The 12689-nt window shown below is 44.6% G+C and overlaps 1 pseudogene; it reads left to right on the top strand.

Annotated features, from left to right (window-relative positions):
• The window catches only part of LOC123442170, a 28792-nt pseudogene extending 16103 nt beyond the window's left edge, over positions 1–12689 (top strand).

Here is a 12689-nt window from a genome sequence, read left to right as displayed (position 1 = left end):
GTACTTCTTTAGCCCAGTATTTTTTTATATAATCCCAAAAAATTCCACGTAAATTTTCAGGGCATTTGGAGATGTGCAGAATAGTGGACTAAGATTTGCTCCTTTTCCAGTCCAGAATTCCAGCTGCCTGAATTCTCCCTCTTCAAATAAACCTTGCAAAATAAGAGTGAAAAGGCATAAATATGGCACCACAAAGTAATATAATAGCCCATAAAGCAATAAATATCAACATGAAAGCATGATGCAAAATGGACGTATCAACTCCCCCAAGCTTAGACCTCGCTTGTCCTCAAGCGAAAACTAAGTTCCATAAACATGTCACATGTTTAGGGACGAGGGTGTCGATAAAACATAATACGGACATGATGGCATCATGATCACACATAAAACAGCAATATATCATAAAGATTCTTATGGGAAAGTAACAATTCCTTCACAAAGCAAAGTATGAAGCAAAAACCTTACCGAGAAGTAACCAACAACAGTCCATAGTCATTGAAGCAATTGCAATTTATCATACATCAGAAAGAGTCAAATAAGAGCTTGTAAGGCAAACCCACATACTCAATCATCTCTTTTGTTTTCCACAATTATTACAACTCACGTGGTACTCATGGTGTCAAAGTTTCAGCTGGACACGAGGGAAGATAGGGGCTTATAGTTTTGCCTCCCAACGATTTACCTCAAGGGTAAAGTCAACAACAATAAAGCATAAGTACTCAACTCCAAGTTGATATATGAATATAGATCTTTCCCAAGCATGTGACGATAGCCAAGACAAAGGCAAAAATAGGGAATTGGTGAAGATCATCATGACTCTTACAAGGGCAAAAAGTAAAGGTACAAGATAGGCCCTTCGCGGAGGGAAGCAGAGGTTGTCATGCGCTTTTGAGGTTGGAATGCGTGTCCTCTTAGTGCGGAGGAACGTCACTTTATATTGCCTCCTGTGATAAAGAACTTTATTATGCAGTCTGTTGCTTTTATGTCTTCCTCATCACAGGTTCGTACAAAGCTTATTTTCCACACACTAATAGGTCATACATATTAGAGAGCAATTTTTATTGCTTGCACCGATGACAACTTACTTGAAGGATCTTATTCAATCCATAGGTAGGTATGGTGGACTCTCATTGCAAAACTGAGTTGAAGGTTTATGGATGCACAAGTAGTATCTCTACTTGGTGCGGGAGTTTTGGCTAATATGAGGTGGAAGAAATCATCACATGCTAAGGGATCTCTAATCATATAACATTGTTTGGAATCAAGCAAACACAATTCATTATATTGTCTTCCTTGTCCAACATCTACTCCTAAGCATGTAATAGTTTTGTGAGTGCTCACAATTGTAAAAAGTGTCTAAGATGATATATTTATATATATGTGAACCTCTCTTTCCTTATTACTTATTATTAATTGCAACAATGACTGAGGTCTATGTTGTTTTATTCTCAACAAGTTTCAGTCATCATACGTGTCATGTGTGAAGCTATCACTTTCCATAAGATCGTCTCATGATCTTTCATGCTATCGTTCTTTTCATACTTCTGATAACGACATAACGCAAAGCTTTTGACTAAGATACTATTTATTATATAGCTCACGAGCTCGAATACATCGGGGAAGAGACAAAAGAAAAAGACTCAAACTAAACACTAAAGACTTATTCCTCTAAGAGAAGAGATAAAAAACTGAAAAGGAAAGAACTAAAACAAAGGTAAAAGCAAAAGATATAAAGGTGATACGATACCAGGGCAACTCCCCCAAGCTTGGCAAAAGCCAAGGGTATTGCCCATACCAATGCTTAGTTGTCTTCCTTTGGTGGTGATGGTGGTGGTGTTGTTGAAGTAGTCTGATCCTCCGTCTTCCAAGGCATAGGTGCTCCATCATGGCAGGATGAACGAGTCGCCGGAATCCTCAAATCTATAGCCAACCTTATTGATTTAAATGTGTACTCATACTCACAGTTTTGGTTCTGCTGGTCATAGATCTGGCCCTGAAGTTGATCAACCCTGTCATAGAGCCTGGAGAGGTGTTTCCCAATGTCAATGGCATCCATATTGTGCTTGCTGGTGAACTCCGTGATCATCATGTGCTTGGCGTTGAGTCCACGCTCCACCATCCCTTGGAACTTGAAGACTTGTTGCTCCATTGCTTCGAGCCTCGTCTCCACGCTTCCGGTCTTCTTAGGACCCTCAACATCACGGATGTGCAACATCCCCTCGCTCATCTTGATAGATTGAGGGTGTTTCAGCACTTCCGTGAGGTAGGGATTGATGACCTTCTCGAAGATCTTGTCTTTAGGAGCGTTTGGGGAAGTCATGATGATCTAGATCTGCCACAGAAATAGGCTCGAAACGAAAACAGAGAAAGAGTGCGCGATACGGAGATCAAAACCTTTGGGCGAATATATATTGATTTTTTCTGGACCAGAAGGAGTGCTCCGCAAGAAAACGGAGTCCGAGAGGCACACGAGGTGCCCACAAGCCCTCCATCCACTACCAAGGGGGTAGGTGGCGGCTTCCAAGCTTGTGGCCGCCTCGTGCGCTCTTCGGACTGCTTTTTATTTTTCTAATTTTCCAAAAATTCCAAAACGGAGGAAATTTCCTATTGGAAAAGCATCGGAGTCCAATTTCTTACCGAAACAGATACCTCTTCGTTTTCAGGGTCTAAAACAGGCTGATAAACATCCCTTATGTACTCTTGTGGAGTTATGACATTGATGATATTGGTCTCAACATTTATGGGAGTACCGGAGATGTAATGCTTGATTCTTTTGCCCATTTACCACTCTAGGAAAATTTCCTTCCGTGTTATTGATTTTGATGGCACCGGAACGATATACTTCCTCCATAACGTAAGGACCTTCCCATTTAGAGAGAAGCTTGCGTGCGAAGAATCTCAAACGAGAATTGTATAGCCGGACATAATCACCTACATTGAACTCTCGTTTCTGTATTCGTTTGTCGTGCCATCTCTTAACCTTTTCCTTGAACAACTTGGCATTCTCATATGCCTGGGCCCTCCATTCATCTAATGAGCTGATATCAAACAACCGCTTCTCACTGGCAAGTTTGAAATCGAAGTTGAGCTCTTTGATTGCCCAATAAGCTTTGTGGTCCAGCTCAAGAGGTAAATGACAGGCCTTACCGTAAACCATTTTATACGGCGACATGCCCATGGGATTCTTATAAGCAGTCCTATAAGCCCATAGTGCATCGTCAAGTTTGCTAGACCAATTCTTTCGAGATCTATTGACGGTCTTTTTTAGGATCAATTTGATCTCCCTACTACTCAACTCCACTTGACCACTAGACTGAGGATGATAAGGAGATGCAACTCTATGGTTGACATCATACTTAGCGAGCATCTTGCGGAAAACACCATGAATGAAGTGTGAACCGCCATCAGTCATCAAATATCTAGGGACTCCAAATCTTGGGAAAATTACTTCTTTAACATCTTAATAGAGGTGTGGTGATCAGCATTTTTAGTGGGGATAGCTTCTACCCACTTAGTGACGTAATCCACAGCAACTAAGATGTGAGTGTACCCATTGGAACTCGGGAAGGGTCCCATATAATCAAAGCCCCAGACATCAAATGGTTCAATGACAAGTGAATAGTTCATAGGCATTTCCTGACGCTTACTGATGTTCCCTATTCTTTGGCATTCATCACAAGACAAGACAAACTTACGGGCATCCTTGAAGAGAGTGGGCCAATAGAAACCTGATTGCAATACCTTATGTGCAGTTCTATCTCCAGCGTGGTGTCCTCCGTAGGCTTCGGAATGACACTTCTGCAAGATCTGTCCCTGTTCATGTTCAGGCACACAACCTCTAATAACACCATCTACTCCTTCCTTATAAACGTGAGGATCATCCCAAAAGTAGTGTCTCAAATCAAAGAAGAACTTCTTCTTTTGCTAATAGGTGAAACTGGGTGGTATGTATTTGGCTACGATATAGTTTGCGTAATCGGCATACCATGGTGCACTGTGTGAAGTGCGGATGACATTTAATTGCTCATCGGGAAAGTTGTCATCAATAGGTCGTGGGTCATCAAGGACATTCTCTAGCCTAGACAAGTTATCTGCTATAGGGTTATCAACACCCTTTCGATCAACGACGTGCAAATCAAATTCCTGTAGCAGGAGAATCCATCTGATCAGCCTAGGCTTAGTGTCCTTCTTCTCCATAAGGTACTTAATAGCAGCATGATCAGAGTGAATAGTGACTTTGGAATCAACTATATAAGATCTGAACTTTTCACATGCAAACACAACTGCTAAAAACTCCTTTTCCGTAGTGGTATAGTTTCTTTGGGCACTCTCTAGAGTTTTACTAGCATAGTGAATAACATTCATCTTCTTGTCAACTCTTTGTCCTAGAACAGCACTAACAGCATCATCACTAGCGTCGCACATGATTTCAAAGGGAAAGTTCCAGTGAGGTGGTTGAACGATAGGTGCGGTTATCAAAGCCTTCTTAAGTATTTCGAAGGCTTCCTCACAATCCTCATCAAAAACAAAAGGAACATCCTTCTGCAAGAGGTTGGTAAGAGGCCTAGAAATCTTAGAGAAGTCTTTAATGAACCTTCTATAGAAACCAACATGACCTAGGAAACTTTGTATGCCTCTGATATCTGTGGGGCAAGGCATTTTCTCAATTGCATCAACCTTAGCCTTATCAACTTCAATGCCTCTTTCAGAGATTTTGTGTCCTAAGACGATGCCTTCATTAACCATAAAGTGGCACTTCTCCCAATTCAAGACGAGGTTGGTATCTTCGCATCTCTGTAAGACTCGGTCAAGGTTGCTGAGGCAATCATCAAAGGAAGACCCGTAAACAGAGAAGTCATCCGTGAAAACCTCTACAATCTTTTCACAAAAGTCAGAGAATATAGCCATGATACATCTTTGAAAGGTGGCAGGTGCATTGCATAAGCCAAAAGGCATACGTCTATAAGCAAAGGTATCGAAGGGGCAGGTGAAAGTGGTTTCCTCCTGATCAGATTGTGCAACAGGTATTTGCGAGAAACCTGAATAACCGTCTAGAAAGCATAAGTGTGTGTGTTTGGATAGCCTTTCTAGCATTTGGTCGATAAATGGCAAAGGATAATGATCTTTCCTGGTTGCCTTGTTCAGTTTCCGTAAGTCTATCACCATCCTATAGAGAGTAATAATCCTTTGTGGGATTAGTTCATCCTTATCATTAGGAACGACGGTCATACCTCCCTTCTTAGGTACGCAATGTACTGGAATTACCCAATCACTATGAGCAACAGGATAAATGATTCCTGCTTCCAGAAGCTTTAATATTTCTTTTCTAACGACCTCTTTCATCTTAGGATTTAATCTCCTTTGATGATCAGCAACTGGTTTAAAGTCAGGATCGGTTTTAATCTTGTGCTGACATAGAGTGGGACTAATACCCTTAAGATTATCAAGAGTATATCCAATAGCAGCACGGTGCTTCCTCAGAGTTTTTAGTAACTTCTTCTCTTCGTGCTCTGAGAGGAGAGCACTAATAATAACAGGATATATCTCCTTCTCATCAAGATAGGAATACTTAAGAGTATCAGGCAACTGTTTAAGCTCGAACACAGGATCACCCTTTGGTGGGGGAGGATCCCCAAGCAGTTCAACAGGCAGATTACTCTTGAGAATAGGATATTGTTCTAAGACAGTTTTATCTATCTCATCTCTCTCCTCCATATGCATATCATTTTCATGCTCAAGCAGATATTGCTCTAAAGGATCCGTAGGAGGTACGACAATAGAGGCAAGAGCAATGATTTCATCCCTACCAGATGACTCTTTGTCATGGGGTTGTCTTCCAAACTTGGAGAAGTTAAATTCATGAGACACACCCTTGAAACTAACAGTGACGGTCTGCTTAATGCAATCAATGTGAGCATTGACAGTGTTGAGAAAGGGTCTACCAAATATGATGGGACAAAAGCTATCTTGTGCAGTACCAAGGACGAGGAAATCAGTAGGATACTTCGTCTTACCACAGAGGACTTCTACGTCTCTCACAATTCCCAAAGGGCAGATAGTGTCTCTATTAGCTAGCGTAATAGTGACATCAATGGGTTCTAGCTCAGCAGGTGCAATCTCATCTTTGATTTCATCATATAAAGAACGGGGTATTGCACTAACACTAGCTCCCATATCACATAAACCATGGTAACAGTGATCTCCTATCTTGACAGAAACAACGGGCAGGCGAACTACAGGTCCGTGTTTGTCTTTCGCGTGAGGTTTAGCAATTCTAGCGGAGTCCTCACAAAATTTGATAACATGCCCGTCTACGTCTTCGGCTAGGAGATCTTTGATAATAGCAACACTAGGTTCAACTCTAATCTCCTCAGGGGGCGCAAGTGGTCTAATGTAACCCCTACATATCACAGTTGGAGCTTTAGAATAATCCTTTATCCTAGCAGGGTATGGTGGTTTCTCAGTGTAGGCACAAGGAACAATAGGATCACTAAAAGCAATGACTTTCTCCTCAACTAGATTGGTTTTGACGACGTTGCTTTCTACAGGAGGATGATACTTAAACCACTTCTCTTTGGGAAGATCAACATGAGCAGCAAAAGATTCACATAGAGAAGCTACGATCTCAGAGTCAAGTCCATACTTAGCGCTAAAATCTCTAGAAGTGTTTGTCTCAACAAAAGATTTAACGCAATCAAACTGGAAATTCATACCTGACTCCTTACCTTCCTCCAGCTCCCAATCTTCAGAGTTACATTTGATTCTTTCCAATAAATTCCACTTGTGGTCAATATCCTTCTTCATAAAAGAACCGGTACAAGAAGTGTCAAGCATGGTACGATCTTCATGAGAAAGCCGAGCATAAAAGTTTTGAGTGATAATATCTCTCGAGAGCTCATGATTGGGGCATGAATATGGCATTGATTTAAGCCTCCCCCAAGCTTGAGGTATGCTTTCCCTGTCACGAGGCCAAAAGTTATAAATAAAGTTCCGATCACGATGTACTAAATGCATAGGATAGAACTTTTGATGAAATTTCAATTTCAACCGATTGTAGTCCCATGATCCAGTATCATCACATAGCCTATACCATGTCAACGCCTTATCCTTCAAAGATAAAGGAAAGACTTTCTTCTTTACCTCATCCTCGGGCAAACTTGCAAGCTTAAATAAACCACAAACTTCATCTACATAGATCAGATGCAAGTCTGGATGTGAAGATCCATCTCCTGTGAAAGGATTAGCCAGCAGTTTCTCAAGCATACCCGAAGGAATTTCATAAAAGATATTTTCAGTAGGTACCACAGGTTGAGGAACAACTCCTCGTGCTTTCGTTCGTGGTGAAGATACCCCGAACAAACTCCTCAAAGGAACAGTTTCCATAGTGACAAGTGACAATAAATTTCAGCACAGTATATAAATGTTTCCTTACCAATTTCCACTTACCAAATGCGCTTCACTCCCCGGCAACGGCACCAGAAAAGAGTCTTGATGACCCACAAGTATAGGGGATCAATCGTAGTCCTTTCAATAAGTAAGAGTGTTGAACCCAATGAGGAGCAGAAGGCTCTGATAAACGGTTTTCAACAAGGTAATAACTGCAAGCACTGAAAGTAGCGGTAACAAGTGATGGTGTAGTGAGGTGAAACGTAGCAAGCGAAAAGTAACAAGTAACAAGTAATAGCAATTGTGCAGCAAGTGGCCCAATCCCTTTTGTAGCAAGGGACAAGCCTGAACAAAGTCTTATAGGAGGAAAAACGCTCCCGAGGACACACGGGAATTTCTGTCATGCTAATTTGATCATGTTTATATGATTCACGTTCATTACTTTGATAGTTTGATATGTGGGTGGACCGGCGCTTGGGTACTGCCCTTACTTGGACAAGCATCCCACTTATGATTAACCCCTCTCGCAAGCATCCGCAACTACGAAAGAAGAATTAAGACAACATCTAACCATAGCATTAAACTAGTGGATCCAAATCAGCCCCTTACGAAGCAACACATAGACTAGGGTTTAAGCTTCTGTCACTCCAACAACCCATCATCTACTTACTACTCACCAATGCCTTCATCTACGCCCAAATATGGTGAAGGGTTATGTAGTCGACGTTCACATAACACCACTATAGGAAAAACAACATACAACATATCAAAATACCGAACGAATATCAAATTCACATGACTATTATCAGCATGACTTATCTCATGTCCTCAGAAACAAAAGTAACTACTCACAAAGCATAATCATAATCATGATCAGAGGTGTAATGAATAGCATCAAGGATCTGAAAATAAACTCTTCCACCAAGTAATCCAACTAGCATCAACTACAAAGAGTAATCAACACTACTAATAACCTTACAAGTATCAATCGGAGTCGTGAGACGGAGATTGGTTATAAGAGATGAACTAGGGATTGGAGAGGAGATGGTGCTGATGAAGATGTTGATGAAGATGCCTCCCCTCCGACGAGAGGAGTGTTGGTGATGACGATGGCGACGATTTCCCCCTTAGGGAGGGAAGTCTTCCCGGCAGGATCGTCCTGCCGGAGCTCTAGATTGGATCTGCTCAAGTTCTGCCTCGTGGCGGCGGCGAAACCACGAAAAAGCTTCCGATTGATTTTTTCTGGAACGAAACCCTTCATATAGCAAAAGAGGGGGCCAGTGGGCCGTCAAGGACCCCACAAGCTTGCTAGCCGCCACCAGGGGGTGGCGGTGGCAAGGCTTGTGGCGCCCTGGTGGCTCCCTCTGGTACTTCTTTAGCCCAGTATTTTTTATATAATCCCAAAAAAATTCACGTAAATTTTCAGGGCATTTGGAGATGTGCAAAATAGTGGACTAAGATTTGCTCATTTTTCAGTCCAGAATTCCAGCTGCCTGAATTCTCCCTCTTCAAATAAACCTTGCAAAATAAGAGAGAAAAGGCATAAATATGGTACCACAAAGTAATATAACAGCCCATAAAGCAATAAATATCAACATGAAAGCATGATGCAAAATGGACGTATCAGTGCACCCTGCGCCCCTCGCGGCCGAAGCCGCTGCCCAGCACCATGTAGGTTGCCCAAGCCCCTCTACCACCTGCAGGTGGCCATCCAGTCGATCCAAGCTACTCGGGCCTCATTCGCACGCCCGTCGAGCCTCCCTTCCCGGCCTCGCCGGTGCCGAACCTCCCCACACGTTGTGCCTTCCTGCACCTCCTCGCCAAGTGAAAGGAACCCCGCGCGTCAGATCCGCACGGCCGAGCCACCCCGCGCGTCACAAAAGAAATATCTTGCGGTTAAACCCATCACACCTTTTAATGGGAGATATTTTCACTTCCTAGCCTGTACATCAACTGAAGATGCATACATCCATTTTAGTACGGGTACCAAGATAAATATGATACTTTTAAATGAGTGGTTTCAGCACATCAAACTTGATACTTTATAAATGAGGAAAAACTCTTGTGTATCACCTATCTATACTACTATTAAACAATCGAACAAGAATTACACTACAGGCACCTCATGAAACGCCCCATAAAAAAAACCAATGAGCACCCCACGATTAATCCCACAGATCTTAATCTAATAGCCCTCGTTAATCCACCGTCTGCTGGGTGTACTTAGCAATTATAATTGGCTGAACATACTCCACCAACGAAACTTTCTGCGTCCAACTCCCCCTCCCCGTCTGCCTCCCCCTCACCCCGATCTGGAACTGCTCCCGCAAGCCCTCGCCCCGCTCACCCCGATCGCCCGCCGCTCCTACTCGCCCCCGCGCGCCGCTCCCACTCGCCCAGCTGCCGCGACCCCTCCCCCCGCTCCCCGCCCCCGAGCCGCCCTCCTCTCCCGACCCGCCGCCGCGACCCTCCTCTCCCGTCGCCGAGTACCGCCACCGTTGGCCCCGCGCCACCGCCGCCCTCCTCTCCCGCCCTGCCATCGCCGCCATCCGCTTCCGCTCGCCCCACGCCGCTACCCGTGCCTTGCCGCGCCACGCTGCGCTCGCCCCGCACCGCACCCCGCTCTCCCCGCCCCGCGCCGCGCCCCGCTGCGCTCGCCCCGCGCCGCACCCCGCTCTCCCCGCCCCGTGCCGCGCCACCGCCGCCCTCCTTTCAGCGCCGATCCCGCTCGCCCCGCGTCGCACCCCGCTCTCCTCGCGCCGTGCCGCGCCCCGTTGCGCTCTCCCTGCGCCGCGCCTCGCTTGGCCGCCGTCGCCCCCATGCCGCTCCCCGCTCGCCCTGCTCGGCCATCCAGGCCGCCGCGTCGCTCCCCCCCGCCGCGCCGCGCCGCTCGCCCCGCCGCTCGCGACGCGCTCGCCCGGCCGGCGAGCGAGCCACCGCGCCGCGCCGCGCTCGCCCCGCCTCCCCCCGCTCGCGCCGCAGGACGCCGCGCCGCCTCCCCCGCTCGCCCCGCTCGCCACGTGCCGCGCTCGCCCCGCCTCCCCCCGCTCGCGCCGCAGGACGCCATCCGCCTCCCCCGCTCGCCACGTCCCTGTCCAGGAAGAAGCCCGCCGGCGCGAGTTACAGGTCCGTCCCAGATCCTGCTCCTCCTCCGCCTCGCTTCCCACAACAGTTCATCTTTACAGTTTGTATCTTTGTAGCCGCATGAATTATTCAAGTTGATTCGTTGAACTCACTCCTGTTGATAGAGCTAGAAGGTTTGTGGGTGAAGATGGGCTAGTATTTGTTCACCAGAGCGGACGTGCTTCCTGAGCCATACATAGAGGTCCTGAAGCAGTTGTAGGACTCGCTTCCTCCACGCCCTCTTGAAGAGGTATGCATTTCCTCTTCATTAGTTACTCTCAAGAAAGAAAGAAAAACTGTTCATTAGTAAATGGTATCATAAGTAACTGTACTTCCATTCATTTGTGACCAATCAAACTGGCATCATCAGATAGCATAACTGTGATGCAGTTTATCTTAGTCTTGGTTTTTGTCTGTCGTGTGCAGGTTCGTGGAACCATAGGAAAAGAACTTGGTAAACCCATGAGTGAACTCTTTGCTACTTTTGTCCTTGACCCTCTTGCAACCGCATCAGTAAGTTCCATGCCTCCCAAATGAACTATACTTTCACTGGTGTAAATTCGTAATATGCTCAAGTGAATGAACACTTCTTGACAGATAGCACACGTTCATCGTGCAACTCTGGAAGATGGCAGAGAAGTTGTTGTGAAAATTCAGCATGATGGTATCAAAGAGAACATATTAGAGGTTCTTTTCTTTTCTGTGAATAGTGTTTTGTAAGATAAGTAGGATTGCTATTGCAACTTTTCATCTGTGGTCAGGATTTGAAGAATGCAAAATCATTGATCGAATGGATTGCATGGGCAGAACCTCAATATGACTTCAAACCAATGATTGATGAATGGTGCAAGGAGGCACCCAAGGAACTTGATTTCAATCATGAAGCATGTACTTCTCCTTGCTCAGATTCTTAGGTACAGTCATTCATAAAGAGGTCATCATGATAATGTAAGGTGCAAAATCTACTTTCAGAGAACACTAGGACCGTCTCGAAGAATCTTAGTTGGAAAACTGAAGGTGGGAGTGGCAGTGTTTCCAGTGATGTTGATGTACTGATACCAGAAATTATTCAGGTATTAACCGGCAGCCTAAACTTTATTCTGTTTGTCTTGCATTAGAGTTTGCAAATCACGTGAACCGGGACCATCATCTGACCCATTCTTTTCTGTATCAGTCTACTGAAAAGATTCTGATTCTGGAATACATGGACGGAATTCGCTTACATGACAATGATTCATTGGAAGAATATGGTGTCGATAAGAAAAAAAACTCGTTGAAGAGATAACCCATGCTTATGCTCATCAAATATACATTGACGGTTTCTTCAACGGAGATCCTCATCCTGGTACTTTAATTACTTTCCTGTAAGCTGTGTTGGGTTTGTCAACCAAGAGTCCGGTGTTAAATGGAGGTTTTCTCGCTGTCAGGTTGACGCTTCCCCTGGGGATGCGATAATTTTCATGAGGGTCTTGAATCTTCTTAGAGGCATGTCTTGGTCTCTTGAACTTGTACATTCCTCTAATATTTCCAGCATCACAGTGGCAGTTTTTCATTTATACCTGCAGGGCTTTCGGCTTCACTGAATGTTAGGATAGTTTATTTAGACATCATGAGGCCATATTGCTGAATCAACTTTGCTAGGGTGAGATGCGCGTCATGCTTATGTTTGCATCAGCTTTGTAGGGATCATCTTTTTCGAATTTGCTAATTTATGATTTCATTGATATCAGGAGTATGACACGCAGTCCCTCAACTAACAGCGAGTGGATCTATGACTCACCTGTTAACTCTAAAGTGGAGTCTAAACTGAGGAATCTTCTAATTGAGATGGGAAGCGACAAAATTTTGGGTTTACAAGTGGGTCAATAGTCTCTTGCCATTCATTTACATGCCATGATGTTGTTGTAGCAATATTTGTATGCCAAAACTTTGCATCACGAGTTTAGCTACGATATATGCATATGATGGTTACCTTGTTGCAATGCAGCCATATTGATATGATATTCTTCTCACAGGTATGCGCATACAAAGATGGAAAGGTCATAATAGATACTTCTGCTGGCACATTGGGGAAATACGATCCGCGCCCCGTTCAACCTGATTCTGATCTGTTTCCGGTTTTCTCGGTGACAAAGGGCATCACTGCTAGAATGGTACATTGGCTCGTCGATCAAGGGTGA

This window comes from Hordeum vulgare, chromosome 3H (genome assembly GCF_904849725.1).
Source record: "Hordeum vulgare subsp. vulgare chromosome 3H, MorexV3_pseudomolecules_assembly, whole genome shotgun sequence".
Classification (NCBI taxonomy): Eukaryota; Viridiplantae; Streptophyta; class Magnoliopsida; order Poales; family Poaceae; genus Hordeum; species Hordeum vulgare.
Note: the sequence above shows the minus strand (reverse complement) of the source record. Positions and strands in the feature narration are given on the sequence as shown.